General features: G+C 44.3%; 1 protein-coding gene and 1 pseudogene across 4 annotated transcripts in view; both read left to right on the forward strand.

Annotated features, from left to right (window-relative positions):
* Ttc28 (tetratricopeptide repeat domain 28) overlaps nucleotides 1–27,064 on the forward strand; it is a 432,623-nt gene that overhangs the window by 146,804 nt on the left and 258,755 nt on the right. The window lies entirely within an intron of this gene.
* Nucleotides 9,685–10,132, forward strand: LOC128120708 (ubiquinol-cytochrome-c reductase complex assembly factor 2-like; annotated as a pseudogene).

A 27,064-nucleotide genomic window follows, 5' to 3' on the forward strand; every position in this document is an offset into this window, starting at 1 on the left:
GCAGACTAAATGGGGGCTTTGCATGCAGGGTGCTCTGTAGAGCCAAGAGGGAGTTTTAGCCCACCACCAGGTGTATTGGGAGCCAAGGATCCTGCTTTAATGCTTCTCTTGAACTATTCAGGTATGGGGAGGGAAAAAGACACCGTTGACTTTGTGGACACATCTGGCTCAGGTGGCGTCTGTTTTAGGGTCTATTTAATTAATTTTTATTACTACTGAAGTATTTTATGTGTATGTGTGGGGGGTATGTGTATGTGTACTATGTGCATGTATGAGCCTGAAGACGTGAGACTTTGGATCCTCTGGAACTAGAGTAACAGGCAGTTGTGGACTACCTTGTGAGTGCTGGGAACGGAATCCAGATCCTCAGTGATGACATTAAGTACTCTTACCTGTTGAGCCGTCTCTCCAAGCCCTGTTTTAGGGTCTAAGACAGTAGTAGTGTCAGCAAAGCTTTGAGTCTAGAGCTGGGAACAGCTGACACCAGTAAGTTGAACTGTCACAATGGAATCCTCCTGTCTATTCCAGAGCTTGGCATCACCAGTATTTTTGGGCTGGTGACAGCTTCATTCACAGTACAGTTGTCTGTGGCTAAAGCTAAGTGCACTCCTTGTATGTGGTCTGGGGTTCCAGCACCAGTTGCAACAGCAGAGTATGGGGTAGTGTTCTGTTGTTCTGTCCTCTCCGATGAACTTGGCAAGACTCAGCCAGGATCTGTATATCTTGTTTGGTTAAGAGAAGATTGATATACAGGCCAGAGGTGCAGAGCATGCCATCTGCAGCTTGAGCATGGTGGCCCTGCAGGTTAAGTTGCCTTTTTGGGAATATGAGGTTGTGTAGAAGCCACTGAAGTATTTTATTTAGTTGCTGGCTTAATAGTTAGACCCGTGGTATATGGAGCCTTGGGTGTCAGAGCAAAATTGGAAGTAAAACTTCTCTAATTCTTATTCATTTTCCTGGATGTTCCCAACAGAGGCATGGGCAAACTGAACTACTGTTACCCTAGGCCTCCTGAATGCTGGGCACTGTCCTGGAGTCATGTCACCTAACAGTATGTTAACACTGAGAGTTTCAGAATGGCTGTTTCACAGGTGAGAAACAGTCTACAGATTGGTTAGTAATTGTTACTACATAGTGGTCTGGGATTTGAACTTAAGTCTCTTTGAATCAGGTACACTACCCAGTTCTATGTGTTTGAGCTTTAAAATGAGGAAGAATTATAGACAGGTCTAAAGGGAAGTTTTAGGATTTTCCAAAACTCATATGGTGTCAAATCCCAGAAATCTGTGCCTGGGGAGATGACTCAGGGTTAGAACACTTTCTGGACTCCTCCAGAGTCCTTGAATTCAGTTTCCAACGGCCACATCAGATGGCTCACACTCTAATTGCAGTTCTCCAGGCACTGTACTCACATGAACATAGCTGTATGCAGTCATGCACACCTACACATAGTTAAAATAATAGCTTTCTAAAAGTCGCAGAAAGCAGAAATTCCAACACGTTATCAAAGTTCACCAACTGACAGTATGTGATGAAGCCAGTCACTGAACTGAAACTGCAGGATAATTAGGTGGATTACTAGAGTATTAATAGGTCTTACTTTGTTTGCACATGCCACCACAAGATCTTTACCAAGCTGGGTTTCTAGGCTTTGTATATGGTAATGCTCGTGGACCTGCATCTCATGTCAGTGCGTAAGACATCATTCAGAGTAGGCAGCAGGAAGTTGTTTTCTCCTTCATCTGTCTGGCACCACTTCTGGAAACTGGAACACTGCTGAACCTGCCAACCTCAGGCTTCCTTTGGTTGTGTGAGGGTAGGACTAGGTATGCTGTTCCCACTGCAGCAGCTGAATGGGTGCACTCAATGTGGGAGACACATTGAAAGGTAATTGACATTGGAGTCAGACTGGAAATTTGGACTGAGGGTGGGTGAACTTGAGCAAAAAGCTGATGGTAGGAGATCTTGACTTTTATCCGAGAAAAGCATAGACATGTCTTACATCTAAAGTACAGCAATGGTGAGCTAATTATATGTGTCTTTCCCAGCAGGTTGGTGCTCAGGTTTGCAATAATGGGTCAGTAAAGCAGTTGATTAGACCAGTGTTCTCCTGTTCTAATGACTTAGTGTTTTTCTTTTCTTTCTTTTTTTTTTTTTTTAAGATTTATTTATTTATTATATATACAGTGTAATGTCTGCATATATCCCTGCAGTCCAGAAGAGGGCACTAGATCTCATTACAGATGGTTGTGAGCCACCATGTGGTTGCTGGGAATTGAACTCAGGACCTCTGGAAGAACAGTCAGTGTTCTTAACCGCTGAGCCATCTCTCCAGCCCAGTGTTTTTCTTTTGTTTTGCTTGTGAGATAAGGTCTCACATAGCCTGGGCTTTGAAGTCACTCTGCAGCTGAGGATGATCTTGAACTCTTAACCTGCCTCCATATCCCAAGTGCTAGGTTCACAGGTATTCTTCACCATGCCTGGATTCTAATGGTACACTTAAAAATAATTTATTTTACATTTATTTGCGTGGTGTGTGTATGTGTGTGTGCACACTTAGGGGACAGCTTGAAGGAATTGATTCTCTGCTTCTACCTTGTGAGTCTTGGGGATCGTACTCAGGTCCTCAGGCCTGGTGTCAAGCACCTTTACCTGCTGAGCCATCTTACTGACTGTGCTGACCAATTTTATGCCATCTGAGAGGAGGGAACCCCAATTGAGAAAATGCCTCCATAAGATTGGCATGTAGGCAAGCCTGTAGAGCATTTTCTTAATTATTGATTGATATGAGAGGTTCTAACCCATGGTGGGTGACGCCATCCCTGGGCTGGTGGTCCTGGTTTCTATAAGAAAGCAGGCTGAGCAAGCAATGGGAGGCAAGCCAGCAAGCAACACCTCTCCATGGCCTTTGCATCAGCTCCTGCCTCCAGGTTCCTGCCCTGCTTGAGTTCCTGCCCTCACTGCTTTTGACAATGAACTGTTCTGTGGAACTGTAAGTGAAATAAGCCCTTTCCTCCCCAAATTGCTTTTGGTCATGGTGTTTTACCACAGCAGTGGTAACCCTGACTAAGACAGTGGCCCTAATGGTACATGTTTCAGTGAATTTATGGAGACTGTTATTTGACTGGGGTAACAGAATGAGTTCATTGCAGCCTCTCATCGGCTCCCCAAACAGGCTGGATCAGATTTACTCTGTAAACCAGGCTGCCTTGAATTCCCAGTGATCCCCCTGCCTCTGTCTGTGCCTGCCATGTGCTGGGATCAAGAGCATGCACCACCACATCTGGCTCATCTTCCCTGATAGATGGCGTTTATTTGGTTGTCAGGTGTCTTGGATTGGGCATGTTTTTGTCCTTAGTGCTTCCCACAGCGGGGGTTTCAACAGACACCTGGTGAGTGAGTGAAGGAATACAAATACGCTTGGCTTCACTGAATGTCTCTTAAGTGTGTCTAAAAGCTTTGGTTTTTATTCTTATTTTGTTAATCTGATTTGATTGATCACTTAAGAAGCATCAACCCTGTTATTGCTATGGAATGAGGAGCAAGGCGTGAAGGGCCACCTTACTGTGACCCTCTCACTTCCTCCCACTGCTTGGTTAGCTGACTCTCACATGCCTTTGGTCTTCTCTTTATTTCCCTGTACACCTGGATTTTCACCAACTGGTCTGCTTCCTGCTAATGTTTTGTTATCTCTCTCTTCATATATATTTCCTTGTCCCATTCTTCTCCTCTTACTGCTCCATCCTCTTTGTCTGCAAATGTAAGCAAGAATAAAATGGCCAAACATAATTTTAAATTTGTATTTGATGACGATGTATTTATACATTTTAAAGGTTTATTTTTATTTTATATGTATAGGTGTTTTGCCTGCATGTATATCTGTGTACCACACATGTGCCTGGTGCCCCTAGAGTCCAGAAGAGGGTGTTGATCCTCTGGAACTGGAGTTACAAATGGTTGTGAGCTTTGTGTAGTGCTGGGAATAATTGAATTCAGTTCCTTTGTAAGAACAACAGTGCTCTTAATCACTGATCCATTTCTTCAGCCTCTGTATTTACATCTTTTGAAAAAAGTTTGAGTCTAAGGATTGAAGACTTTCAATTAACTTCTTCCTGTTGGATTTCCCCCCACAGGATATGGTTGTTCAGGATGTGTAAGACTGAAGAAGTAATGGTAGAAATGCATTCATGAGTGGAGTGTTGGCACGTGTTATCTTTACCATGTGGGTCACCTTAAATATTTTAGCCAATATTTGCATATTAAAACATAGAGCTCACTTACATCTCAATCATTCTGGTTAGTATGGCCTCAAAATTGAAGGATGCGTGTGTGTGTGTGTGTGTGTGTGTGTGTGTGTGTGTGTGTGTGTGTGTGTGCATGTATGTGTGATTGAGGATGAACTACTTGCTAGCTTAGTTCTGTTTTGCACTGAGCTTTGCATGCATGGGCTAAGGGGGCCTTTCCGTCCTCCCAAGTGCAAGGTGGCTGCCATTCATTGCTTTTTGGTTTTAGACTGCATGGTTGTTTGGGACGGTGTATATAATGGGGCTTAGGTAAGGAGGCTGGCAGCTTTGGGGGAGTGACAGGACTGAGCTGGCAGACTGGCAGGAAAGAAGGCAGGTCATTCCTGGCATGGGGAGGAGAGCTTGAAGTAGAACTTGGCTGGTGACGGGTTCAGACTGGTACTAATTTAGAAAAGGCAGCTGGGACCTATCTGTGGTGTTTGAGTTTGTAGGAAGTAAATGAGATGGAGGCTTCCAGAAATGAAAAAGTGAAGGATTTGGGCTTTCAAAATGAAACTGTAGTGGAATGTATAGAGTGTAATGTTAATACTGGAGCTGTATGTGATTTGGGGCAAAGGGCAGAGCTGCCCTTTGATAGAGTGTGAGGCGTTCACGGTGACCATTTGTCACAAAAGTCGGCAGGGAGAGAGCAGGAGCTGGTAGACTCTTGACGTAGGCGAGGATGGCTCTTGAACTTGTTGTGGGGCCGGTAAGGCAAGGTTAAGTGGTGCAGTGCTTTACAGTGAGTAAGAATCAAAGCTCATCTTTGTACTGTGCTTAAGATAAATTGTGTGATTATGAAAACACTGATGATGAAATTCACTTCTGTTCTCAGCTTATACACAGATTGTTCTGGAAAGAGCACAGAAAAGAGCTGAGGCTGGCGCAGTTGGGCTGGGATTTAAATTTCAAACAAAGGCAGACAAGAGATGGTTGACCAGAGAATGAAGGAGTCTGCTGGAGCAGTGGGGTGGGGATCTTGCAGTCTCCACTGCCAAGTCTCTCCAGCTAACAACTGAAACACTCACTTCTGTAACCCAGGTTGATCTTAACAATCGCCTTACATCTGAACTGGCTGCTACAGTCTGAGATTTCTAAATTGAAGTAAGAAGCAGGCTGTGGAATTGATGTACTAGAATAATGACTTAAGACTATCAGTACTTAGATGACTGGAAATGGCTGAGGGAAATATCCTCAAGTATAAACCTCACTTGGGAGGTGGTTCCAAAGTCAGAGCCAAAAGTGAAAAGGGGAATAGTCAAAATTGCCGTGAAACAGCCCTTTAGAAATCCCATGTTAGGGGTCAGTGAATCGGTCATTGGGGGGCCAGGTGTACTTGGTTTGTATTTAGGCACCGTCGGGAGGGGATAAGTAATGCTTTTCCCTGGAGCTGCTTTCAGCCAGTCAGCCTGTCCTTGTGAGGAGTGACAGCTGATTCACCTTCCTCCCATTCTTAGGCCCACAGCTCTGTGTTTCTGTTGCCATGTTTTCTTTCCCATTTCTTCTGTATTCACCTTATCTCTGTTCTTTTCCGTTCTCCATTTCTCCTGAGTTCAGCTAGGGCCAGTCTTTCTGTTTTATCTCTCCATCTCTCCGATGTGTGTCTTACCAAGCTCACCTGCTGCTCTGACGGGCAGGCGGGAGTGTGGGGCTGCATCCCACCCTGAGCAGATTGGACAAGTCTTGTGTCTTCTCGCAGCAGTGCCTGCACTGGGCTGTCAGGGACACCCAGGCTTGTCTGCACGCCTTACTGTGTGCAGGCCCAGTCTACAAACTCTGAGGGTGAGTGGGATTCTGAGGTCGTTTGAGGCTTACCAGTATATGGGATGTTCTTGGGAATCCTGCACTGAAACCCTGTGCACTGTGAGAGTCTTTTTCAGAGGGGATTTCCTGTGAATGCACTGAGATAATGAATTTGATGGTCACAGTTACCCTGAGGGAGGAAGGAGGGGTTGGACACCTGATTCTATAACTCCGTGGGTGGATCTGTGTTCCTAGCTTCTTATGTTTGTGGCATATTTTGTAGTATAAAGTTTTTGTGATACAACTGATGGGGAAAAAGAATCACAATAGCAGTAACAAATGAGCAGCCATCCAGTATTCTCAAAAGTGTCCCATGTCCTAGGGACTGGAACACATGCTTGGCCCGGCCCTTTTGCTGTGAGGGAGTTGCTCACCCACATGCACTCTGGTTGTGTAACATGATGCGGTAGATTTGGGGTTTTATACGGGTTCTTGTTTCAGCACCGGCTTTGAGGGTGTTGCTCCTCTTGCTTCTCATCCGTAGCAGCTCTCAACTTAGAATTCACTCTTCTGTCTGTTAGGTGTTGAGCTCTGTCACCCATTGCAGGACCTTATCAAGGGGCGGTGGGCTGTGAGGATGTGCAAAGCTACAAAGGGCTGTCAAGCTGCACAAGTTTGCTAGGCTTTCCCCTGTTCTCTCTGCCTTACTGCACGGTGAGTGATCTGGACCAAGGGTTGGATTTTTTTTTTTCCCCTGAGACAGGGTCTCACTATGTAGCTCTGGGTGGCCTGGAACTCACTGTGTAGACATGACTGACCTATCTCTGCCTCCCCACTTCTGGAATTACAGAAATATGTCACTGTGCCTCACTGTTTATGTGTGTGCTAGAGTTCAGGGTCAGGTCCTCATTCTTGCACAGCAAAGCTCAGTTTACCAGCTGAGCCATCCCCCAGCCCTAGATTTAAACATAAATTTACTTTGTCTCCAGCATCAAATTCAGTATTTGATATATAATAGTTGTTCCATAGGTACCCATTGAATTTGGATTTTAAACCATTGTGGCTCTTAGTAGTGAATTGGTTTGCCACACAGTCCATCTCTACCACACACTTTCAGCAATCCAACAATGTCACGTGCAGAGGGAAAGGAAGTGCTTTATTTCTGGTAAACCTGGAAGAGCAGAAAGTCAGGGTTGGGGTCCTCTTTCAGAACCAGTTCTCCTGCTGTAGTGCAAGAGAGGAGGTAAGCATTTTGCTCAGTCTGGCTTGAGACATTCTGAGGGGTTTTTATTATCACAGTGAATCTGTTGGAGGCTCCTCCACTGCCTTATAGATTTCATTTTCTTTAATTGGGATGGAGATGGAGGAAGAAAATAGCATTTACTTGGCATTCTTGCCTTTTAGAGCTGTGGGTTATTGATTCAGGGGCCTGCAATGGTAATGCTTGGAAGTAAAGTTTCCCTTGGGAGCACCTGTGCTAAAGGGCAAAGGGAAAATGATTAGAATTTAAATCTCTAGACTCCACTGAACTCGTGGCTTCATTAAAACAAGGAGGGGAGGAGGAAATGATCTGGGCTGCTGCTGTGGGCTTTGTTTAACACTCGCATCCAGAAACTGATAACTCAGAATAAAGCCTCTGCAAGTGCAGCTACAGGCCAGTGCGAGCAGCGCCTGCCAGCTGTGGGCCGGCCGGCCTGCTGGGGAGGCTGGAACCTTGGCTGTCTTTAAGCTAGTATAATCTCTCCTGCCTGACTGTGGACCATGTAATCACGAAGCTACACACACACACACACACACACACACACACACACACACACGCACACACACGCACACACATTGTACTTTGATGTGCCACTCTTTAGGAATTGGAGGATCCCAACTGGAGGCCAGCCTGGACTGCAGAGTGAATGCTGTCTCCATTTTTGAAGAATTTCTCCAAGTTGGGTTTTCCTTTAGACTATTTATCTGATACCTAGCATTGCTACTTAAGTACTGTATTCTCTTTTCCATCTATTAGTAGGAGGGAGTAACTGTGGAATATGGAAAGAACATCGGACCAGAAATAGATTTTGCCACCAAACAGCAATACGACTCTGGAAAAGCTACCCAACCTCTTTATCAAAATTCTTTGTGTTTATAGTGAAGGACTTGGGAATGACACCTGAAGTCTGAGGTTGGAAATTCTATCTTTCCACACTGCATAAAATGTAATCTATTAGCTGGGCGTTGTGGCGCAGGCCTTTAATCCTATTACTTGAGCAGCAGAGGCAGGCAGATCTCTGAGGTCAAGGCCAGCCTGGTCTACATAGTAAGTTCCAAGAGAGTCAGAGCTACACAGAAAAACTTGTCTTGGAAAGAAAAATTAATCTATTAGTCTTCCAACATCCAGCTACAAACAAACAAACAAAAACAGAAAACAAAACCAGTCTCATTTCCTTTCACTTGTAACATGTAATTGCTGTGTACAGAAGCCCTGTTGCGAAGTGGTTGAGAGCAAGCGCTCTGAGGAGTGTGTCTGGGTGACCGGTGACTAGCAGCAAGTGCTCACCACGGCACCAGCACATGGACAGAGCGCATTGTGGTTAATCTGCTTTTTCAGGGGGTCATCATCTTCCTGAGTCTCCTTAAATATTTAATGTAGCCTATGGTTTCTAAGCACACTTCAATACATAGAAAAGGCTACTTAAACGTTCTGAAAAGACGGACAGATACCCTCCTGGACGTACAAATGTGGAAGGACCTCCAGGAAGAACACCGAGTCCCTGCTGAGGATAGCCAATAAATCAGCATGTAGACTTCTGAAGTCGGGGGAAATTCCCTTCTGTGGTACTTGAATTCACTTCAGATTCTGTTTGGATATACTTCTTCTTAAGCTACGTGAAGGAGCTCAGGAATCAGTGAACTGGTGTTCCCACCGGTGACCTTAGCCCAGCTGCTCCCTTGCTGTGAGTAGATGTCCACTCTGCAAGTGAGGTGACCGGATGGAGCTGGTCTCCCAAGTACCCTTTGGTTGATCTTGTCTAACTCTGGGATTTAGGGCTGAGAAACCTGGAGAGAGGTGTCATGGTTTTGTTCTTTTTTTTTTTGGTCTGCCCTGGTCATAGTTGCAAACAATTTTCAGATTCTTTTTATTTTTTTATTTTTTTATTTTTTTTTATTTTTTTAAGTTCATATTTCTATTTTTTATTTATTTTTAAAAAAAAATTATTCATCTTACATACCAACCAATTCGTGAAGCGTTCAATTTTCAGATTCTTATGGCTTCTATGTGAAATGTATCCGTGTCTTTCCCAACATGGTTCACCCTGATGAACGATAGGCCACAGGTAACACCATCATGGTAAGTAGGCCTTGACTCTATGTGTATTTTTAAATGTCATTGCTTTTATTTGAGTGTGTTTTGTAATGAAGTAATTTGGCTGAGCAGTGTATCTCAGGGATGGGATGGCACTGCGGACATGTGGGTTTATGTATGCAGGGCTTATGGAATGAATGCACAGTAGCGATGAGTAATCTGTCTTCTAGTACTCTACCTGCTTCCTGGAAAAGAAAGGGAGGCATAAAGGAAAGAAAGGAAGGCAGGCTGACTTGGCTTTAAGGAATCATACGTAGAAGATACTGGTGTGTTAAAGACCCTTTCCTGAAAGGGGGGCCCAAGATGGCAGCTCTCCGATACCGTCGTTTCTTTAAGCTCTGTGAGGAATGGCCAGTGAACGAGACCAAACGGAGCCGGGACTTGGGCGCTTACCTGCAGAAGCGGGTAGCACAGGCCTTTCAGGAGGGAGAGAACACCCAGGGGACAGAACCCGAGGCCTGTGATCAGATGTACGAAAGCTTAGCACAACTGCATTCAAACTACTATAAATACAAGTACCCTCGCCCCAGACACCAGCTTCAGTGGTCTGTCCGTGGAAGAATACAAGCTGATCCTGTCCACAGACACCCTGGAAGAATTTCAGGAGATGGATAAGAGCGTGTGGAAGAAACTCCAGGAGAAGTTTGCACCCATGAGGCCAGAGGAGAAGCATAAAGCCTGGGCTCGGGTCTTGTCCCACCCACGTACCTGAGCCTTGTCAATAAAGCTGCCCAGTTTCGCCACTAAAAAAAAGATCCTTTCCTGAGTTTGTGCCTGTGTACACAGATGTGTGTACATTGCTGGGTGAATGTGCATCGTCAGGCCAGGCTGAGCACACATCACAGTGCATTCTGATGCCAAGTTTTTATACTGAAACTCAGCTTCCTGCTTGGAGGCTTGAACTAAGGGTAAAAATGTGGAGGCTTTCAGATAAAATAGTATACTGCTTATTCGTCTTGCTGACAGTAACGAGATCATTCCGGTTTCCGTAGGAGTCAGAGCTCCAGCTCCTATGGGGTTTTGACTGTGTCAGAGGCGAGAGGACAAAATACTGAGCAAATAGGACAGTATAATATCCTGCATGCTGAAATTCAGGCAGTGTTGAATGCTCTGTGCTCTGTGCATGCAGGTTCCAAGACAACAAGCAGGGGTTGACCTTCGCTCTGGGGCTGGGCAGGAGCCCAGGCAGCTGCTGTGAGAGTGGATTCGGAAATGCCCGTTTGTCTTGCCTTTCAGTTGGTTTTGTTCCATAGTTTAGCATCACCAGAGGTCACATTGCTTACTGGGACTTTGAAAGTCAGACTGACATTGTTGCAAATCAGATCACTATGTAGCCAAGTGCAGCCTGTGGAATCTGAGCAGTGCTTCTGGTGTAGCACATGGGACCTGAGCAGAGCAAGAATCCTTAGGTGTCTTAGGTGAGGCTTTTTGGGAATCTCAGATTTGGACATGAATATTGATTTATGATTTAAGATCTTGAGAATATTGGAGTATTTTCAGTTGTTTCTGAAAATTGAATGTAGTAACATACATTGTTAATACAGTCAAGGACTAGACTTTTGGCTCTGAATATTAATTGGTCATTTTACTATAATGTGTTATACACACACACACACACACACACACACACACACACACACACACACCCTGCAAAACTGTCCACTAAAAGTAACTTATAGGAAAGAAATAGGGTTGAGTATAAAACATTAAAAATCTATGCTAGGCTGGGTGGTGGTGGCAGCGCACATCTTCAATCCCAGCACTTGGAGGCAGAGGCAGGCAGATTTCTGTGAGTTTGAGGCTCGCTAGCCTGGTCTGCAGAGCAAGTTCCAGGACAGGCTCCAAAGCTACACAGAGAAACCCTGTCTTGAAAAACCAAAAACCAAAAATAAAAATAAAAATAAAAATCTATGCTACCTTGAGCCATAGAAGCATGTACAAGCATGTGTTCATGTACAAGTATGTGCCCCTCGCACAAAACAGCAATAAAAGTAATGGAGCAGACAATTGGGACACAACGGAGCATGGGTGCGGATGCTAAGGAGGATATTGGAAGTGAACATTCAAACAAATAGTGTGAGAAGTGCTGACTTGCAGAATGTGAGAGAGGGCGCTGGAAGTGCAGCCTGAGTCAGCAGGGTCACAACGCTTGAGGTGAGAACACTTCTTAACCTTGTATGTGGACACTCACTTTAGATTTTCCTGAAATAAAGTGAAAAGCCTTCTCCACACAAAAGCCCACTGAGACTGTTTTACTTTTCCTGCAGAATTCTACCCCATTTTCCCCACTCCTTCTGCCTAGGAAAAGAAAAAGAAAATCACAAAGAAACCAGTAACCTCCTCATTTTCTTGGTCTTGCAGTGGAGGTGTGTACTATAGCAGAACAAACCGCTAAGTTCTGGGACTTAGTGAATGATACCAGAGAGAAATGATGAAAAGTTTGGAAGTAGCTCTCATATGCCCTCTCTAGTAGATGAGTTATTTCCTGTTCCTCAACAGCCTGCTTCATAATGCCAGGTATTGCTCAGCATGTGCCCTGTGGTCCCTGCCCCTGAGGCAAGGACTGGAAGAGAGACATAAATAAAATTAACATTTGAAAGTATAGCAAAAACAGAGGTGGACATCAGCCGGCATAGCTGAGTGAGTCTCCTGCAGAAAATGGGGTCCCAGCTGGGCTTTGAAAGACTGGGGGAGCTTGGCAGACGTGCTGGAGGGGAGTGCATTTTTGGCAGAGATGGAACATAGAACAGAAATAGTAAAATGCAGCATGTGATCAGAAACAGTGAGTAGAATTGTGGTTGGAATAAAGATTGCATAGAGGTGGTTAGATGGGGGTGATTCGTGAAAGGTGAAGTTGAAAAACAGGCTGGATCCAAATTGTAGAACTCTTTGAAAATCAAACTAAAGGGCCAGTGAGATGGGACATTCATACTTGCCACCAAGCTGGCAACCTGAGTTTGATCTTCAAGGATTCACACAGTGGAAAAGAGAGAATTGACTCTGAAAATCGTTCTTTAACTCCACACGAGTGTCACGAACTTACACACACCCACATGCATTCACATCTGCACACACAAGCAACAAATAATGTAAAAGAATTTGATTTGATTTCTATAGAGTGTTACATAAGCCAGTTAAAGTTTGAACAAGGAATGACCTAATCAGAGTTTGGAAAATCACAGAAACCTCACAGTGGATGAGTGCATAGCCATTCAAGTACACATACGGCGGTTCACACTAATCCTAAAAGTAAGTGTTATGTGGTTAGCATGTAAGAACTCTCTGTACCTTTTGTTCAGTCTTGCTCTGAACCTAAAACTCCTTTTAAAACTATATCTACTGAGTTAGGCCTGGTGACCCACCTTTTGAGGCTGAGGCAGGAGGAAGATAAGTTTGAGGAGAGCCTGGGCTACATAGTGAAACCCTGTCTCAAAAAACAGAACCAAAATAAAACTAAAGAAAAAAAAAAGAAAGAAAAGAAAAGCACCCCAGATTATTTGAGTAAAACCAAAAGAAAAACTGCAAAGTGTGATGGGATTTGGCGGTAGTCCCAGCACTGTGAGATGGAGACAAGAAGTTCAGGGGTTCAAGATCATGCCTGGCTATATAGCGAGTTCCAGGACAGCCTGGGCAACATGAGATCATATCTGAAAACAAAAACAGAACCTCCCACCTACTACTGTGTCCACTTAGAGAGGAGCAAGCTTCCTGCCATCTTCTCACCTCCATAGACAGAGGTCAGGTACAGCAAGGGTAGTGGGGAGGCCAAGACACTGGAAAGTGAGGACCTTGTGATGGGATGGAGACGTAAACAAGTGAGACCGATAAGGACAAAGAACCCAGAGACCAGCAGGTCAGAAGCACTAACAGTACCCGGTGAGCTTGCCTCTACCTGCTGCTGCTTTAGGCAATGGTGATTCAGCACTGAGAAAAGCAAAGCCCCTGCTTCTCTTCCTTACCACCTCCTGTGAGAGAGAATGAATGTATTTCATTTGTGGAACTCTGCCACCGGGGCATGGTGTGGCCATTACTACCTTGAAATCAGTGAAACTACAATCAGCTGGACGAGATGCTCACATGATTGAGCCCATTAACATCCTCTTGTGATAGGAGAGGAGGGCTCATGAGGCTCAGGGGTCCTCTCCTGAGGATCCACCACAGATTAACAACTGTGTGTGTATCAGGGCGGGAGAGCTGCTCTTTTTGCTGCTGCTGCTTGTAAGTTGCTTGTTGTGTAAATAACCCTTCACCTGTGCTCCTGTAAGTAACTCCAATCAATGAATTGCATTGGTGTGCCAAGTTAGCCACAGGTGAGTTGTTTCTCTGGCATGCCTCTACCTGGCGTAAGTAGAAATAAACACCCCTAGAAAAGTCAAACATGGAAGATGATGGCAGGTGCTTAGAAGAAAACAAAGTCATAAAGAGAAGCATGATGATGGGCATGACAGGCGATAGTGTCTTAAGTAGAATGGAATTGTGCTTCTTAAGAAATGGAGGGTGGATAGACACAAAGAAGGGAAGGGAATGCCCACAAGGCTTCTGGGGAGAACAGTCTAGGCAGAGGGACCCTCAAAGGAAAAGACCAGTGGAGAGAATATTCTTGTTGAATTTAAGGAGGGATGAGGAAGGGGTGTGGCTGGCCTGGGGAGAGAGGTGAAGCTAGCCTTGGGTGAGTGCAAGGCCTCTGGTGGTAGAGGATCAAGACAAACAGGTTTCTGGGAGAAGGCAGATCATTTAGGATTTTAAGGTTGCATTAAAGACTTTGTATTTTATTTTAATGGAAGGATTTTAGATTTTAAGCGAAATAGTGACATCAAACTAATGCTTCCAAGCATCAGCCTAGATGCCATGTGGAGAATGTGCCATTGTGCAAGGATTAGACCCAGGAGGCCATTGAAATTCAGCTCCTTGTCATCTGGGTGAGAGATGATGGCATAGACCAAGGTAGAGAGTGCTAGGATGTGGTTAGGTTTCCTTCTGAAAGCAGAACAAGTGAAGTTTTAGAAGGACTCAAATACAGTGGTACTCAGATATTTAGCCTAAACATTTGGTGTATTAGAGAGAGGGGGTAGGATGTAGAGAGAGAAGCTTGGTGGGAAAAGTAGCTAGAATTAATGGTTTCTTTTTGATGACTATTAAACATCTCAATGAGACTTTGAGTACATACATGGAATTCAATAGAGTAATGCATTTGAGAGTTATAGACTGTAACTATGGCCAGTTACTCTAAAATGACAAGTGGAGATTGGAAGAGGAATGTGAACAGTTTGGGGCGATAGGTGAAGGAGTTTGTCACACTCCTTCATACCATTCTCATCGAAGAACATGCATAAGTGAAACAATAGGTGTATCAGATGGAGACGAGGTCTGGCAACCAAATCTTCCATCCTCCATCATCAAAAGACAGATGAAGAATGAGGGAAACTAAGGGTGTAGCCAGTGAATGAGTGAGTGAGTGAGTGCACACCAGCACATCAGGGTTCTTGTCTACTCTCCTTCCTGTCTGGAACTTGATAGACTTTATTATGGGGAGATAGTGAGACCTTGAGATCCAAAGAGAAAGATGTTTCAGAGCTGAGGATAATAGTCAATCAAGCAAGGCTGAGAATGGAGTTAGCATCACTGTGCCATTTTTAATCTTGCTTAGATAAGTTCTCATGAAGGTGGTTCATGGAAATGGGAGACAGAGGCTGAAGTGGTTAAGAGTGTGTACTGCTCTTTCAGAGGACCCAAGTTTAGATCCTAGCACTCATGGAGAGCAGCTCATAACCACCTGTAACTGAAGCTCCAGGGGGACCCAACACTCGTTGGCCTCCAGGAACATCTGTCCTGTAAATACCAATCCCAGATACTATAGACATGCACATAATTTTACAAAAAAAAAAAGAAAGAAAAAGTGACAGTAAGCAAACAGCTCTGTCTTCTGAGATTCTGTTATTCGGGGCTTACATGCTTGATAAGGTATTGTGGATGGATTTTCCCTTTTATAATTATAAAATGATTATTGTCCTATCTGATTCTATTCTTTATTTAAAGTCCACTTCATTGGAGGTTAATCACTCCATTTGCCGAAATCCCGTGGATTGTGGACTTTCTCCTTGGCCGTGCTTTTGGGCTCTCAGTTCCTTTGATAGTTAGGGTTGTGATTGGAGGCGTTTGCCCAGGGTGTGAGCTCGGTCTGCTGGGCATTCTGGCCCTCTGCTTATTTGGTTGCTTCCTAGTATTGCATAGCCAACTAACTCAGGACTGTTACCCGAAGGTGGAGTTCACAGATAATCCACCGAAGGATCAAATCTACTCTGTTATCTCTGTTTTGTAGATGACTGCCTCATTTGTGAGCAACAGCTTTGAGGCTGAGGAGTGATGATGGATAGAAGGATGAGATGTTGAAAAAGTGGCTCGAAACTCTTGCCACGTCTAGATTGCAGTAAGACGCTCAGCGCAGCTGTCACCATTGCTGCACCACTGTGGCTCCTGTCTTCCTGTCTGCGTCCTGAGTGAAAATGCAGGAAATTGCCGGGCGGTGGTGGCGCACGCCTTTAATCCCAGCACTCGGGAGGCAGAGCCAGGCGGATCTCTGTGAGTTCAAGGCCAGCCTGGACTACCGAGTGAGTTCCAGGAAAGGCGCAAAGCTACACAGAGAAACCCTGTCTCGAAAAACCAAAAAAAAAAAAAAAAAAAAAAAAGAAAATGCAGGAAATTTACTTTGATCCTGGGTTGTCTGGATGGTGGGTTCAGTGCCTTTCTGTGGTGGCTGGGGTCATGCCAGCAGTCTTGTGTCCTCATGACTCCCGTGCTGATCCACTAATGAGGTTCATGCTGTTTGTTATAATGGAGTAATTAAGTCCTGCTATTGAGCCTGGGCTGTGTGTACAATGCCTGTCCTTCAGCTGTAAGTCTGGATGTGGATGTCTATTGCTATCTATTTTGCTTTTTAACCAAATCTCAAAGAACGGGCACTTTCTCTTCTGATCTTCTGGAAGCACATTGCTGATGTCCGAGAGTAGACTGAAGGGAACTTGATTAGTTTTTAATCTAATCTATCAGGACATCAGAGAAATATATGTTTGGAAATATAAACAAGACAATTTTTATGGAAAAAATAGCCTTTAAATCTTTCAGTTTTCTTTGGCAGAACAGTATTAACATCTGGTTAGCAAACTGTGGTGCCCTTAAGAGAATTGGATTTGGTCCAATTTCCAATAAAATATTGGATTAAGTGACTACTCTTGAGTTTTTATTATTTTCAAGTACATTTTTAAGCCTCCTTTCTCCCTGTAATTTGCAGTTCGCATTTCTTCATAAGCTGTGATTTTAGTTTGTATGATGAATCATTCTCTCTACCAGCATTTGTAGGCTACCACAAAAATAACCTCAGAATGAAAATGCCAGGTTACTGACAGGCTGCAGACAGGGAGGCTCCATGTCCTAATAAGCAGCTGTTTTCTGGAGTCCTTTGGTTGAGAGGGAGGGGCCTAGTGTCTTTGGAGGCTGGTCTAGTACCAGGAACTTCACGTGTGTGATCTGATCTACCTTAGCTCTACAGGCCGCCTCTGGGAGGTTCATTAACTCTGAAGCACAGCAGATGCCATACTTTATATTGGTGTGGTCAAGACCAGCAGATGCAGAGGATTTGTGAGTTGCCTCATCTCCAGGCAGTGGTGGAGCTGGGAACACAGCGTCAATTATTCATTTTTTTAAAAAAATACAATATTTTTATTAATTATTTGAGGTTTTCATACAATGTATTTTGATACATATTCATACCAAACTCCTCCAGATGTACTCCCATCTCCTTAACCTACCAACTTCTTGTCCTCTTTTTTAAAAAGATGTATTTTATTTTATTTTGTGTGTGTGACTGTTTTGTTTACATCTGTGTCTATACGCCATATGCATGCCTGGTGCCTGCAGAGGCCAGAAGAGGGTGTTAGATGACCAAGAATTGGAGTTACAGATGGTTGTGAGCTGCCATGTGATGCTGGGAACTGAACCCAGGTCCCCTGCAGGAGCAGCAGGTGCTCTTGACCCCTGAGCTGTCTCTCCATCCCAGTCCTCTTTTCTGTATAACCCATCAAGTGCAATCTGTGATGACTATGAAGACAGGGCTATCCATTGGAGATACAACTGCCTCTGCTTCCTCCAGAAGCCATCAACCACCATAGTTCCTCATTTAGGAGTCGAGGAAGGGCTCATGAACCCCTGTCCCCATCCCATGGTAGAATGTTGACTGGCTTGGTCACGTGGCGGGTCTTGTGCAGGCAACCACAGGTGCCACGAGCTCATGAGTAAAGCTCATGTCATACCCAGAAGACACTGTTAATCTCTGTTCCTCCCTGACCTCTGGCCCTCTACAGTCTTTTTCTCCCCTCTTCCACAGTGATCTCTGGGCCTGGGATGGAGTGTAGCATAGATGTCCCATTTGTGGCTGAATACTCCATTTATTCTCTGCACTTTGACCAGTTGTGAGTTTCAGCACTAACTACCATCCCCAGCACAAAGAAACTTCTCTGCTGAGGTCTGGGAGCCCCACTGACCTACTTGTGCAGAGACACACATTTAGAGGGCAATTTGATACCACGTATATTTAGTGGAATAACAGCAGTAAGTTCTCCTCTGGGGCCTGTGAGCTCCCTAGCCAGAGGTTTGCAGTACCAGACACATGTTTCCTGTTGATCAGTTGATAACCCCCATATCCTTCTTACCACTATGGCATTCATAGGCAAAACTTGCCACACCCATTACAAATGACTAATTTCCAGTGTATTACTTCCGTTGGGTCTCCTTATACTGGTTTTGAGAATATGATGGTATCACCATAAGAAACTTGAGTGGCTTGTTTTCAAGTTCAGCCTTCTTACCCATCATTCCCTTTTCAACAGTTGTAAATCCAGTACAAATATGTGCCTAAGACCAAGATGAATACTATTTTATCCTGTATGGGTTTGCAGTTGGGTAGGTAAGGCGGCCATGAAACAAATGCAGGAAGAGGTACTTCACGAGTGTGGTTCCAGAACATGAACCTTCTCACTGATGAACTGGAAGAGCCAGACTAGAGTGCTCAGCTATAAGATGGCAGTGATGGTTCAGTCTTATGCTGGTGGTAAGAGTCAGCAGGCCTGTAGGGAGCTGTTGTCTGCTCAGTGTCGTGTGAACTAGTTGTTCCACAAAACTACCATCCAGGTTGAAATCTGCGGGGCTGAGAACGAAATCTGTGGGGCTGAGAACTAAATACTGCCATCCTGTGGGCAGGAATGATGGAGGAAGCCAGAGAAGGAGCCTGCTTTGCAGAAGGGTCTTGTGCAAGCGTGCAGGTCAGTCACAGGAGCCGTGCGTGCCTGGCACTCTGGTTTGGTTGGGTTTGGGGGCATTTATTATTGTCACATATGCCACAGCTTTGGGGAGGAGGGACTCTTTTATTTTGTTGTGTGTAGATTATGAACTTTAGGCCCTTCCAACAGTGTAGACTGGACTTATTATTTCTGTACACTATTGTTTAATTAAAACAAGACAGAATTGTTCCTCTCCTCTGAGTGAGATCTAAAGCATGTTCATCCTGGAGTTTTTTCACCTGTATTGACAGTGGGGCCTTTTCATTTAGAAATACCAGATCTATAAAAAAAAGTTGCAAAAATACGGCAGAGTCCTTCACACTAGACCCACCTGGCTTCAGTGCTTGTGTTTGTGAACAGGCAAAGTTGGACAGCAGTCTGGAAATGCCTTACCCCTAACCAAACAATCTTTATATTGTCTATGTTGCTTCCTTGTGAAACATTTTACTGCATACTGCTCACCAACAATGGATAGTATCTTCTCCCAGGGCCAGGACGTGGGAAACCTTACTCCTTTTATTTCATTTATTGGCCAACATTCAATGTGTGGATGTGGTGTAAGAAACACACAATATCTATGAAAAGAAAAACGTAACTTTTGTTCAAGTGTTTACTTCATCAAGTTGAATGTGGTTATCAAATAACAAGTCCAGATTTGATAGAGACAATCTTTAATGCTAACTCTTTCTGTAAAGTTTAAATACGGAGCTGTATTTGTAGATTTTAATTTTCAGAGCACATATCTTCTTGGTGGCTACTCCACATATTGCTAGCTTTTCAGTCTAAAGCTTTTCTAGAATCGCATCAAATGGAGCTGCTGTTTGCCAATTTCATGGAAGTTGTAATAATTCCTTTAGTAGATTCTATTTATAGATCAAATGTCTGACTAAATATAATTACTTACAGCTAAATCCGATCAAAGCAATAAGCTCAGAATAATTTATATGGAATTTAAAACAAAGAAAGGAGGCATAGCTTGCGGGGGATGGGCGTTCTCAGTTGTTTCTCTTGAAAAAATGGCTGTTTTCTAAACAAATGATTGTCTATATTTGTTTAAAAACAAAACAAAATATGCACATCTGCTTTTATCTCATCATAGTGTCCTTGTAGGAGACAGTTTTCAGATTTAAAGCTGGTTAATTATGGCGGTTTATAAATGGTAATTGATAGATAATGTTTTCTTTAGCTTTCCTAACATTAGAGCAGTTGTTTTCTTTAAGGGTCCTGTTTTGACCGGTTTTTCTTTTTACTTGCCCTGGATCTAGGTGGAGGAACATTGTCACTGTCAGCAGCTGGTTTTGCTTGGGTCCTTGGGAGAGCTCACAAGAGTTAACTGCTAGTGTTATTTATTTCCTCAGCTGCAGCTTCATCGCTTAGGCAAGCTTGCATCCCTCTAGGTGGTAAGTCTGCACCCAGTGGTACCTGCCGTCCAGAATGCCTCTCGCGTTAGCTGTTGCTTCTCAAGTTTGAAATGGCCCAAGGTCCCTGGCTGTGGTTTCTGGCTTTGCCATGTCTGGAGCCAGGCAGAGATGGTTCCTCCTTCCTGGTGATGGCTTGTGCTCTGTCTCCCTGTCCTCATCACTCTGTTTCTGTCTTCCCTCCCTTTCTGTGTTTCTCTCCTTTACCTTCCCCTCCCTTTCATTTCTCTCTCTCCCTCTCTGCCCACCTTCTGAGTTGGTTTTCTGTCTATAGTGTCTGAGATCCGTAAAGGAAAGAGGTCTCTCTGTTGGAACTTCAGAATGTGACTCGAACGTCTGACCCAGGTTTGCTGAGGGTTTGTACTGTGCACGTAGAAAAGAAGAAGGGCAGGTAGATACTTGTTGCAGACATTGCACTTGAAGGCAGAAAATAAAAGCCTAGTACTAAGAGCAGCTCTAAGAGAAAAGCAGTAGTCCATTCACAAGGGTCCTACCCTCCTGAAGGCCATTACTTCTCAGTGAGATTACACGGTAATTGCATTTCAGCTTGAGACTGGATAGAAACAAACCACCAGACCAACCCTTCACTCTCTCTCACAAACTCTACTCACACATGGTATCATTTGGATGAGTTGTGGCTCATTTGTAACCTGGGACCAAATCATGGTACAGATAGAATGACAACCAGTGTTGTGACCAGCGCTTGAGGATGTCAATGATGCATTCCCATCTGAGGCCATGTCAGTGCCCTGCTCTCCCTGTTCTCAGAGGAACAGGGACATTGGACAGATGTCTGCATTTTCATTCACCTTTGGGACCGTGGATAACAAGACCTCCCGGAGATGATGGTGGTTCCCTCAAGCACACCATCCCCCAGGCTGGGGTGACCATTACAGAACACTTGGGTGATAATTCAGAATCCACTAGTCTTAATTCCCCCTCCTGATTTGATTATGGCCCTTAAAGGAGCCGTTCTTCTACATGGCCCAAAGATTGAAGCTTGATAAGGTTCAGACCAGTCAGCTCTCTGAGCTAGCTGTTTAAGTGCAGCCATCTACAAAGTAAGAGAACTTAACTAGATGGTTTCCAAGACCCTCTTTTATCTGTGGCTTTGTGTTTTTATCAGTAGAATAGTTCGAATGTCACCCTTTTGTTCAGATACTTGTTTGTATCATTTTCTTTCTTTCTTTTTTTTTTTTTTTAAAGATTTATTTATTTATTATGTATACAGTGTTCAGTCTGCATGTATCCCTTCAGGCCAGAAGAAGGAGCCAGATCTCATTACAGATGGTTGTGAGCCACCACGTGGTTGCTGGGAATTGAACTCAGGACCTCTGGAAGAACAGCCAGTGCTCTTAACCTCTGAGCCATCTCTCCAGCCTCCTGTTTGTATCATTTTCCCCATCAAAATATAAATTTCTTTTTCCACTTTGTGGCGCTGTATAGTCTCTTGGTTTAATCTGAGGATCAATCAATACATAATAATAATAACCTCTCAATTATCCAGCTAATGGAGATGAGGAATTGTCTAAACAAAGTATCATTTTATTCATTTTGGAACATATTGCTGAATGACAGCAAGGTTCCTCCACTGGCTTTGCTCAGGTCTGTGTCTGATTTGGTTTGCTACTGGTAGCTCCACTCACCAGGCAGCATTTGACACAGAAGAGTCAGGGGCTAGGCAGCAGAGCAGAGTGAGATTCACTTTGTCTGCGTGCTTGTTTACATGTACTGTTACCGATTGGAGTACAGTTAGTAACTGTAGGGCAAGCTACATGGTGTGGTTTTGATTTTCAAAAAGAAGAAATGAGGATGCAGGGTGGGATGGACTCTTTTATTTATTAGGTGCAGTACTAAGAATAGTATTTCAGAATATAATGTAAACATGTTTTATTTAACCATCCATTTTCTGAGATAAGCCCTTCACCTTTTTTCATGCAAGCCTGTGTGTGTGTTTAGGCAGTGATGGTCTGGGGTGATGGCTCAGTGGGTAAGGTGCTTGTTGTGCAAGTACGAGGCACAACAGCTCTGAGCCTAGTGAGAGGGAAAGTGAGTAGAGACTGGGGGATTTCTGGAGCTCACTGTACAGACAGCCTCACCGACCTGTGAACTCCACGTTCAGTGTGAATCCTTGTCTTAGAAAATAAGGTGTCTGAGCTGTTAAGAGCACTGGCGGCTCTTGTAGGATTCCTGGTTCGATTCCCAGCATCCACATGGGGGCTCACAACTGTCTGTAAATCCAGTTCCAGGGCATCCAACACCCTCCTCTGGCTTCAGTGGGCACTAGGGACACACATGGTACACAAACATGCATGCAGGAAAAAACACTCATACATGTAAAATAATATTAAAAAATAAGGTGCTCAGTCAAGGAAGACAGTCCAGCATTGGCCTGTGGTCTCCACATTTGTAGTGAACATTAGCAAGAACACACCACACACAGATGGGTACAAATATACACACAAAAATAAATGCAGTGATTTGTGCAAATGGATGTATATTCAGTCATTGTATCACCGTGACAGTTCAAAGAGATGGGCTGTGTAAGACTGGGCCAGATACAGAATTAAATGTATGTGAAATGTTCATTTGTCTCTCCAGATGGGTATATCTTGCTTTAGGAAATGCACTATGTAGAAAGTCAGGTTTCAGCGGAAGACAATATAGTGAGAGGTCTGTTTGCAGAATCAGGAAGCTGACAGACTGACGAGCTATCTGGGAGCAGCCTGACTGTGGGGTGGGGTCGGTGCCACCTCCCTTAGCTGGAGAAGACAGCATGTGGCATGAAGCTCCTTGTTAGGGAGCTCTGTGGTAGGAGCTGAGGTAGGAGAGAGCAACTGGGGCCTTAGTGAGGCAGGGAGGCGCTGGGGAGATGAGAGTGAACATGGCCTCTTCTCACTCTGCCCTTACCTGACCAGCCCCCATGAGCCTGGCTGGGCAGGAGGAGAGGTGTGGGGAGTGTGGGCAGGGGCAGGGGGAGGGCTGGGTATCAGTCCATAGAAGGTGCTGGTATGGCAGAGTGTGAGGATGGCACTTAGCACCCTCACTGTGGGGGACCTGCCCCCACTTTTTCCCCCAGGGTACTCTTGAGCAGGGAGATGGGAGGATCTGAGTAAAAATTCACCAGCCTCGGCCGGGCGGTGGTGGCGCACGCCTTTAATCCCAGCACTCGGGAGGCAGAGCCAGGCGGATCTCTGTGAGTTCGAGGCCAGCCTGGGCTACCAAGTGAGTCCCAGGAAAGGCGCAAAGCTGCACAGAGAAACCCTGTCTCGAAAAACCAAAAAAAAAAAATTCACCAACCTCTTCTGTCTTTGCTAAAGGGCTTGTTATAGAAATGCAAAAGGGTGGAGCAAAAGACCTCACCTAGCACAGCCAAGTGCAGACCCTTCCAAACACCTGGTAACCATGCAGGTGGTCAGTCCATCCCCTTATGCAGCCCTGCTGTGTAAAGCAAGCTCAGATCTCACTAGGAAACCTCTATGGACCCCAACACATCACCACAGAAAGGACATCTGTCCATTAACAGTCAAATTCAACTTCCAAATAGAATAAAGCATACCCCTGCACATATATGAATTTTTCTATTGGTGTGCATGGGAATTGATAATGATCTTCTCTGCCTTGCATACCCCTTCATGAGAGAGAGTTGTATATAATTGCTAAAAGCTGAGCCTAGCTCTATAAGTCTGTTTACTTCTGTAAATCCTCATTTTATTCAAGAGAAGGAGATGCACTGGTGGTGTTGACATTTCTTTTAAAGCTGATGAAAGATATTTTAAATTAAGCATGGATCTTTGAAGACCTCCGTAGCTCATTTTTAAAACATGACCCATTCTCTGAAGTGCGTGAACTGTGAGAAAGGAGTCTTTTTACATAAGCACTCGATGTTTCCTTTTGAACGATCCGTTACTAATCTAATTATCGTACTTGTTACAACCGATCACACAGAGGATGATCTTTTCCATAGGCTTCTGCAATCCATGAAGCTCTAGTACAGCTTGGATCCCCAGCTGCTGACTGACTCAGCTTTGTTGGTGACCACCGGAGTCTTCATCTCTAGGCGAGAGTTGTGTGTTAGAAAGACAAAACAACACACATATAACTCTCAATGTGTTTATGAGTCGTAAAGACATATCCTTTGTGTTCAGGCTGCGAGCACACCCCACGGTGCTGTGGCCCTGCACTGTCTGCTCAGCAGTGTCTACCCTAAGAAGAGGAAGAGAAAACAGGGCCAGACATCTGGCCTGTCACCTGGATTCATTTCTAGTTCCAGTCACCATATCCTCTAAAGATACAACATATTTACTATTTTAGGGTTAGCTTTATAATTTTGAGCTTTAACAACTTTTTTTTGTTTCGTTTTGGCAAGTGTGGTGTGCTACTTTGAAAAGTCAGGACCTCTTTTAGTTCTTTATTCAGATCTGAGCTTCTGTTGTTACTGGGGTACCAAGAGCACCCAACACATCAGGGTCATCAAAAAGAGGAAGACCCTTTAATCAGAATTGCTGTCCAGGAAGACAATGTATCCTAGGCTTTAGCCATCTAGAGGGTTACAGGGCTTGTAAGGAAGTGATGGGGGGGGGGTCGATTTTTGTCAGAAAGTCACTGTTGCCTGTGGGGTACTCTCCACTCTTGTCACAAGGTTGTTGCACCTGTTGTCCCTGGACACTAACAAACAAAAGGTGACAGGTACAAATGGAGGCAGGTTGAGTTACCCAAGGGGCACTTGTAGGTCCACTGAGCAGCCGCTGAGTCCTCTTTACAGTTAACACTGTAGTTTGAGAAAGTGCCATCAAGGGCAAGTGTCCTAGCTGGACAAGGCTTCATTCTAGACTACGGTGTCTTTCGTAGAACATTTTGAACCTTACTGATGTGTTGAAGGGCGTTTTTTTTTTTTTTTTTTTTTTTTGTTAGTGTACTTTGTAGAGTCTTGAAATGCTGTTCAACCTTCTCAAGTATGTCTTCACACACTTCTAAATGTTTTTGCACATTCTTTCAGCACCACTCACTGTTCTATCAGTTTAAAGTTTAAACACTTGTCTCACTAGACAGAGAATTCCTGTACCATAGTGTGTGCACTCAATTCAAGTGTGACTTCACAGAAATATTGTAGCATCATGTTTCCACAATAGTATAAAACACTCTTTGTAGTGTTGTGTCATTATAGTAAAACAAAAACAAATGGTGGGTGGGTGAGTGTGAATGAAAACTCCTGAAAAGAAGCTGTGTCTGCAGAGACCGGTTGGCTGGCTAGAATTCCAGGACTGTGGAGAGATTGGAATGTTGCAGGTCCAGGGGCTGATTGTCTATCTTGGAATAGTTCTAGCCCTCTGGAACAGCTAGATGATCCTTGTCCTCTTCTGTGTAGGAACTAACATCTCCTGACTTACAGATAGAAACCTCTTTGAGATCTATTAACTTAGCAGACAGCTAGCTCCCATCAACCCCAAAGCTAAGAATGTCATCAGACAGCATCTTGGTCCTGTAGAAAAGCTTCCTCCATCTGTACCTGCCTCTCTGGTGTGCCCACCAGTGTCTTGTAAACATACCTTGGTCTAGGATGTTCTTTGTTCTGTTCAACTGTAAACTTCATGAAACTTCCCCCCATGTTGGAACATGGAATTTGGGGTAACCTAAATCTGTATTCTTGTGCCATGGTCTTTCACTATGGCTCCGGAATAAACTATGTCTTATTCCTTTTAGGATGAGAGCTAGATGGGGAGAACTCAGTAATGGCATTCGTGCCTAGTGCTGGAGAACACACAGCGAAAAGAAAAGAAAGGAAGGTTTAAAAAATGGGGAGAGAAGTTTCTAAGTATCACTCAACTTTTAAGTGATGGAATACGTAAATTTTTAGTGTCCTGTCACAGAAAACCTCCTGCCGAACAGCTGTTTTCCTCCCCTTAATCCGTTAGTCAGATGTAACTTCCCGTAGATAACTGCCGGAAGCCCGGCACTCCTCGGCCGGTGCCTCCATTTCACTCTTAGGTCCTTCAGTTCTCTTGCAAAGAAAGAAAGCAGGAACGTAATTGTTAATTCCTTACTAAACCCTTAAAAGGGGTTATTACAGGGCTGGAAAGCTGCTGGCTCAGTAGTTAAGAGCACTTGCTGCTTTCAAAGAAGACCCAGGTTTGGTTCCTAGCACTCATATCGAGTGGCTCACAACTTCCCCTAACTCCAGCTCCAGGGGACTGAGTGCTCTCTTTGGACCTTCAGGGTCTCTTGCAAACATGTAGTGCACATAACTCATTCACACACATACACACACGTCATTTATAAATAGGTTTATTGAGATATAATTGACATATAAGCTACCCATAGTTAAATTGTACAGTTTGGTGTTTTGACGTACATCAATGAAACTACCATAATTCTAAGAATATAATGTAAAAGTTCAGCTGTTATTGAGAGGGGAAAGTGGACACAGGGTCCCACCCCTAACCAAGAAGCCATTTGCAATTGGTACCTGCTGGCAAAGGGAAAATCAGTTTTCCCCAGTGGAGTGTCACTGGATCTATTAACCACACTTTAGGGCAGGCCCCGTGCCCAGCAGTAGCTGGCCACCACAATGCGAACTCAGTGGTATGTTTGTGTATTTTTGTTTGTTTGTTTCAGTTTGCTTCCTTTGGTACTTGTTGTCTTGTTGGCCTTTTGCTGGTGTGTGTGTGTGTGTGTGTGTGTGTGTGTGTGTGTGTGTGTGTGTGTGTGTGTGTGTTTCCTTCTGAGAGAGAGAATGTAAGGTAAGAATGTAGAATGAGTGGATAGGGAGCATCTGGCAGGAGTTGGGGGAGGTAAAACATGATCAAAATTATATGAAAAAAATCCAGCTGCTGCTCTGGGCCTTCCCTCTCATAGATGCTGACAGGCCTGGTGGAGACATTGACTTCCTAGCTAGCAGACTCCCAGGTGCCAGGGTTTCTTACCAGAGGAAGT

The sequence above is a fragment of the Peromyscus californicus genome, unplaced genomic scaffold (genome assembly GCF_007827085.1).
Source record: "Peromyscus californicus insignis strain IS unplaced genomic scaffold, ASM782708v3 Scaffold_2__1_contigs__length_46816999, whole genome shotgun sequence".
In the NCBI taxonomy this organism is placed as follows: Eukaryota; Metazoa; Chordata; class Mammalia; order Rodentia; family Cricetidae; genus Peromyscus; species Peromyscus californicus.